Source organism: Panthera onca, chromosome F2 (genome assembly GCF_046562875.1).
Source record: "Panthera onca isolate mPanOnc1 chromosome F2, mPanOnc1 haplotype 2, whole genome shotgun sequence".
Classification (NCBI taxonomy): domain Eukaryota; kingdom Metazoa; phylum Chordata; class Mammalia; order Carnivora; family Felidae; genus Panthera; species Panthera onca.
This window is the reverse complement of record NC_138356.1, coordinates 66753996-66761252: the sequence shown is the minus strand read 5'-3', so window position 1 is coordinate 66761252 and position 7257 is coordinate 66753996.

Below are 7257 nucleotides of genomic sequence, written 5' to 3'. Positions count from 1 at the left end.
TAAATGTAAAAGCCCCCAGGGCTAAATCCCCAGACCTCTTCCCCATCTATACTCAGTGACTCCATGATCTCATAGAGCTCTGTGCCTTTAAATGCCATCTGATGTCTCCCAATTGTATATTCTCAGCCTGAACCTCTCCCCTGAACCCCAGACTCCTTTATCCAACTCTTATTTGACCTCTCCTTAGACATCCAACTGGCATCTCAAATTTAACATGTCCACAATGAAACCCCTGATCTCCCTCCCCCAAACTGCTCCCAAACTCAATAAATAGCATCCATCCTTCCACACATAGTATATGTTCTCTGTCTGTCTTCTCCACCAGAATGTCAGCTCTATGAGCACAGGAGCTTTGTGTTCTTCACTGCTGAATCACAGGGGCAGGAACAGTGCCTGGCACAGAGTAGGAGCTATCTGTTGAACGGATGAAGCATTTCCTCCAGGAAGGCTCCCCACCCCCTTTTAACCGGCTCTTTCTCCCATCATATGTCCACACGGAACTAATGCCTCTCCTTGACATCACGTTGCACATTGCAACTAGTCATTTACGTGATTCTTTGATTGACGTCAGTCTCCACCATCAGCCAGTAGCCTACAGGAAAGTAGGTGCTATTCTGGTTTTGGTTACCAGCATCTAACCTGGAGCCTGGCAGAGAGTGACCTCTCAGTAAGTAAAAATACTAATGAATATTTTTAAATGAATAAATAGGCAATAGAAGCTATTGGTCCTCTCTCCAGAAAAATGTGCTCATATAACCACACACAACGTGTGCTGGGACTCCAGGTTAGGAATTCTTGGTCTTAATCATTTCAGGCTACTGGAACAAAATACTACAGACTGAGCAGCTTAAAAATAACAAGGACTTACTGCTCACAGTTCTAGATACTAGAAGTCCAATCAGGGTGCCTAGATGGCCAGGTAGAGGTCATAGGTTGCACACTTACTGTGTCCTCATATGAGAAGGGGCCAGGGACACTTATGGGATCTCTTTCATAGAAGTGCTAATAATCGAGATCATGAGAGCTCTACCCTCATGAACCAATCATCTCCCAAAGGCCCCCACCTCCTAATACCATCACCTTTGTGGGTTAGGATTTTAACCTATAGGCAGAAGACATGAACAGACACTTTTCCACAGAAGACATCCAGATGGCTAACAGACACATGAAAAGATACTCAATATCACTCATCATCAGTGGTGATCAAATCAAATCCACAATACAAATCAAATCAAAATCACAATGAGATACCACCTTTACACATGTCAGAATAGCTAAAATTAACAACTCAGGAAACAGCACATGTTGGTGAGGATTCGGAGAAAGGAGAACCCTTTGCCCTGATGCTGGGAATCCAAACTGGTGCAGCCAGTTTCAATACTCTGGAAAATAGTATGGAGGTTCCTCAAAAATTAAAAATAGAACTACCCTAGGACCCAGCAATTGCACGAGTAGGTATTTACCAAAGGATAGAAAAATGCTGATTCGAAGGGGCACATGCACCCCAAATGTTTATAGCAGCACTATCAACAATAAGTAGCCAAAGTATGGAAAGAGCCCAAATGTCCATCGACTGATGAATGGATGAAGATGTGGTGTGTGTGTGTGTGTGTGTGTGTATATATATACATATACATATATATATATATATACATATATATACATATACATATATATACATATACATATATATACATATATATGTATATGTATATATATATTTTTTAAATATATATTTTTATATATATTTATACACACACACACACACACACACACACACACAATGGAGTATTGGAGAGCAAAAAGAATGAAATCTTGCCATTTGTAACAACATGGATGGAACTACAGTGTGTTATGCTAAGTGAAATAAGTCAGTCAGAGAAAGACAAATGTATGATTTCACTCCTATGTGGAATTTAAGAAGCAAAACAGATGAACATAGGGGAATAGAAGGAAAAATAAAATGAAAACAGAGAGGGAGACAAACCATACGAGACCCTTAAATACAGAAAACTGAGGGTTGCTGGGTGCAGGGGTGGGATGGGCTAAATGGACGACGGGCATTAAGGAGGACACTTGTTGGGATGAGCACTAGGTGTTACATGTTAAGTGATAAATCACTAAATTCTATTACTGAAGTAAAAAAATAAATATAAATAAATAAAATTCATGAACATGGGGGGGGGGGATATGGATTTGGGGGGAGGGAGAGGGACACAGACGTTCAGACTACAGCACCCTTGCTATGTTACAACAGGCTAAATTTACCCTGTGGTTTCAACCAGTATGAAATACAGGAATATCATCCCTTCTCTCTAAGTTCTTCAGCAGTGGCACACAGGGAAAGAGATCTCTTGACAGAATATTCTAATTAGTTGGGAATACTTTGAATGCTCTCAGAAATGGCACAGACAATGTGTAAACAAGACGGGTGGGGGAGCACAGAGGGACAAAGGGCAAAAGAATACCCCCAGAGCATTCTTGTCATTTCTTCATCAAGAGAAAATGACTCAGGTGATAAAGTTGTGTGTCCCACACCAAATTCAATCTAACCAACTGGCCACAATGTTTTGGGTACACAACTACATACCATTTCATTGACTTTATAATGAACACTGCTAACAGAAACACATGTAGAGAGCCTCAGAAACATACATTTGTTCCTTCAGGAAATGTTTATTGAGCATCCACCACGTGCCTCACACGGCAAGAGAATTTCATACGGGGGACTACTTAGCCCGCCTTGTCCCCTGTGAGCATGGGACACTGGACTGTAATAGCTCCAGTACTCAACCAGGATACTCACTGCAGTTACACCTGGAGAGCTTCTTTATCTCAAGTGTTCTATGGTGACAGGACTTGCTTGCAAAGACCGTTGTTAACTTCCAGAATGAGTACTGTATACTCAACACGTACACCTACATCCAACCACACGGAAGAAGCAGCAGGTGCCAATGAGTCTTCAGCAAGTCCTCGCTAGAGAACTGACGATAACCCCTAACCAGGGGTTACTAAGTGAATAATTGTGGTCCAGGCTCAACTTTTCTTTCTGATCCTAGGGTCTTCATATATTTCCAAATTTTCTGGTTCTATACCACCTGTACTACAACAGACACTTCCTTCCTTAAGGCCCTTTTAAGTAATTACAGGACAGTTCTTCAGTTTGGCTTACATATTTGTTCAAGTGCAATCTTCTAAGTGCCAAGTCTTTACCAAAAGATTTCTGTGGAACAGGCTCCACAAAGGCTGGCTCTCCGCTTACTTGCTAATGAGAGGGGTGTGGCAGCCCTCTGTCCCTTAACATGAGCACTCTGCATCTGTCTTCTTTTAGACAGTTCTGTCTCATTTGTCACGGCCCAAGTTTGCAAGTGGTAGGCATGCAATAGACCTGGAGTAAATGGACGGACGGACGGACGGATGGATGGATGGAGGGAAGATGGAGAGAAGGAGGCAGGGACAGAGGAAGGGAAACTACCTCCTTGTAACTTCTAACTCTGTTCTCCAAAACTTATTGAAGGCAAATGAGTAGGACTTCTTCCCTTAATGGGATGTGTCTGGTACGTCCCAGGCTTCCAACCACAAGTACAAACCCATTATATTTATAGTAATCCCAAACCTTGACGAATTCAACACATCTTCACTAAGTCCAGCTTTTTAGAAAAGCATTCTCCACTAGGAATTTCTGCGACCCATCAGGGGTGCTCACCATTACAAGCGGTGTGTACTCAAGCCCCCACTAGCCTGTGAGTCCCATGTAAGGTCATTTTCTACTTCAAAGTCATGGTGAAACAGGGGTTCAGAGAAGCAGAGCCACAGCCTCAGGCTACATCACACTGCTGCTCCGATGCTCTGAGCCAACCATTGAACCACCAAAATTCCAACCTTTGTCAGACTGCTGATCTCCTTCTGCCCAAGGCCAGGTCCCTCCAAGGTTCCCATGGAGCCATGCTGGGCCCCGATGGACAGTTCCCTCTTTTCACTCCCCAAAGACAGGGCTTTCAAGAGGATGGCGGAGGGAGGGCCAGAGTGCACGGCGAAGGGGGAGCAATGGGGAGGCATGCCTCACATTTTCAACTGCCACCTGAGATCCCTCCAACCTCCAGTCCTCATCATCCAGTCGGAGCCACTTGGCCACGTCTCCCCCACTCAGGTGTTATTCTCAGGAACCTGTTTGTCTCTCATCTAGCAAGGATTGCTTTCAGAGCTCCTAGGCTATCAGACGGTCCCGAACATGTCTGAACCATATATGAGAACAGGGCTCATGTGGCTTCTTTCCCACAAGGCTCGGAACCACACGCAAAACAAGAGGTACTAATGGACATCTGTTTTCAGTGTTCCTGAACATTCTGTGAAGGGCAATAATTCCACACACATTGTAGGACACTTAGAGGGTGGCTTGCACAAGCACACAGAAGATCTGACTCCACACAGAATATCACAATCTCTGACCCAGTCAAAAAATACCCTGTTACAAATGCCTAAATGGGCACTGTATTATTTAGGGAGAGCTAAACTGCTAAGTCAAGACTCGCCAATAATTCTGTGACTTAAAGAAACACCCAAGTTTGTCTCTGTGGATCAGTTCCACAATATACTTTTCAAATAGGCATGAGGCTCAGCTTCATAGGGCATTCAGGAATCCAGTCTGATGGTGCTCTGCTATCCTCAATGGACAGCTTCTGAGATCATTCTAGTCCTCAACCATTCATCAGTAGGGGGGAAAGGTGTGACGGACTGGGTAGGCAGTGTTTCACAAGTCAGCCCCTTACAATCCAATGGTGAGGACCTGATCACGTGGCCACAGCTAGCTGCAAAGGAGACTGGGAACTGCAGTCCCTGGCAAAGCAGCCACACACCAGCTACAACGCTTACTCTAGAACAAGGGACAGCAAATTATAGCCCAACGGTCAAATCCTTGAGTCCCCTGGCTTTATAAACAGAGTTTCACTGAAGCACAGCCAAACATATCCATTCGTTTACATACTGTCTATGGCTGCTTTCCAGTTACAAAGGCAGAGTTGAGCAGTTATGGCAAAGACCTTATGGCATGCAAAGTCTAAAGTATTTGCTATTTGGCCCTTTATAGATATTATTTACTATTCCCTTCTTTAGGAAAAAAAAAAAGGAGCATGCATACTATGGGACAACTAGCAGTCTACACTTTCAAAATTTATCTCGACAACTGTTAGAAAGACACATAGACAAAAAATATTCTGTCAAGCAGTTTTGTCATACCAAAAGACTAAAAACAACTTTAAAAGGACTGGGAAATTATGGGCCGTGCATACCACACAATACAATGCAACCCTTAAAAAGAATGAGGAAGTTCAACATGTACTGATTAGAAAATATCCAAGTGTATTAACTTTAAAAAGTAAAATGCAGAAAAATGTTTAGACTGGTGCCACTTGTGGGGAGGAAAAAAACCAGAACTTAATATATAATACCTACATGCATACATGGGCATAAAAATTCCTGAAAGAATACAAAAGAAACTGAAAATGAGCTGTTTCTGGACAGAGAGATCAGAAGATTGAAGCACAGAGGACTTTTTACTATACACTTTTATATATTTTGAATTTGTACAATGTGCATGCACCACCTATTTTTTTAAACAAAAATTAAACTGAGAAAACCACATACACAAAACAGGTTTTTACTTCCATTGCAAACCAACCCCTCTTCTGAAAGATATAGTCTTGCTTAAAAAACTATCTCCAATCAGATAGTCAGTTCTACTGACCTAGGAGCCATTTTCTATGGTGCTTCCCTGCTCCATCCCATGTCAGATTCTCAGAGATGCCTTATTTCTCTTATTTTCATAGTCAACTTACAAATTCTACAAATTCTTACAAATTCCCCTGTTCTTGAAAGTTCCTCTTTCCAAACACACAGGATTTATCAGTATTTTATTTAGTTCTCTCTCACAGGTTGAGTGTAATGAAAAGCTAATCTGACCTCAGAGAAACATTAAGCATAGAAAGACAAAAATACAGTTCCTGACAGTTTTCAAGAAAAGTCTTGAAAGGGAACTCACCTTTCAGTTAAAACTAATGGCCATCCAACTCACACAAGCTGAAGAGAAAAAGGAATCCACTAGTTTATGTAACTGGGAAGTTCAAAAGTTGTGGCCGACTTGAAGCACAGAAAGATCCAGGCGCTCCGAAATGCCCTCAGGGCTCCTGCTCTGCTCTCAGCTCTGCGGGGCTGCATTCTGCAGTTGGGCCCTTCGGAGGCAGTCAGGATGCCCTAAGCTCCCAGGCCCCTAGTTTAGCACTCCTCAGGGAGAGATTTTTTTCTCTCTCTGGACATCAATACAGCAAATCCAGAGAACACTGTGACAGGTCATTAGACTTGTCCAGAGTGGGCTCCAAGCCTGGCCCCGCTTAAGCTATATACCTGCATTTACAGGCCACAAGGACATGAAATGTACAAAGATGAATTCCCCAAAGGGAGCTGTAGGAGTGAGGAGTGGTAAGTAGAAAAGACAACAAACGTTCTCTATTCCTTCTAACAACTCAAAATTATGACCACTGGACATTTTAACAGGCTTAGAACTGTAAGCCTTGCTCCCAACACTGGCTAGAAGGGGTTTTCAATTTCAAGACAAAGGTGGCTGGGAAGTTTAAACTTACACACACACATTGTCTGATTGGACTGTACTAGACACAACTATGAATACCAGATTGGAAACCTGCTCATAAATTGGCAAACAAAACTAAACAAAACAAAACAAAACAAAACGCTCCAAAAATGCAATTTGTAAATCTGATTACAATCTTTGGTCCCTCTGAAATTCTCTGCTCAAGACAAAGTAGTTCCATCATTTTAGCCACATGCTTTTTAAGTGACCATCGAAAAGTCAAATAAAGATATGTAAGTGCGAGGTCTATAATTGGTTCTAAATTATAAAATAACTTAAGAGGTTGTGTTTGCATTCCTCTTACCAAAGGTTCATTCACTTTCTCCCAGAATCCTCCTGGTCAGCTGTACCAAACGGATACATGACATTTCCTCTGACTGATTCGTGACAACTGAGCTGTCCCTCCACAGCACAAGGCAGAAGATCTACATTAAGTGAAAGTTTCTCAATAAGCAGCAAACTCGTCTAAGACCAAAAACCTAGACATCCTTGCTTTAAGAAATCGCTCATTGTTATAGTAGAATCATAAAGACACGCATGCAAGTTGGTGCTATATGCCATGCCAGTTTAATGCCAAACATCTTTTATGTGGAATTATACGATGAAAGCCAAAT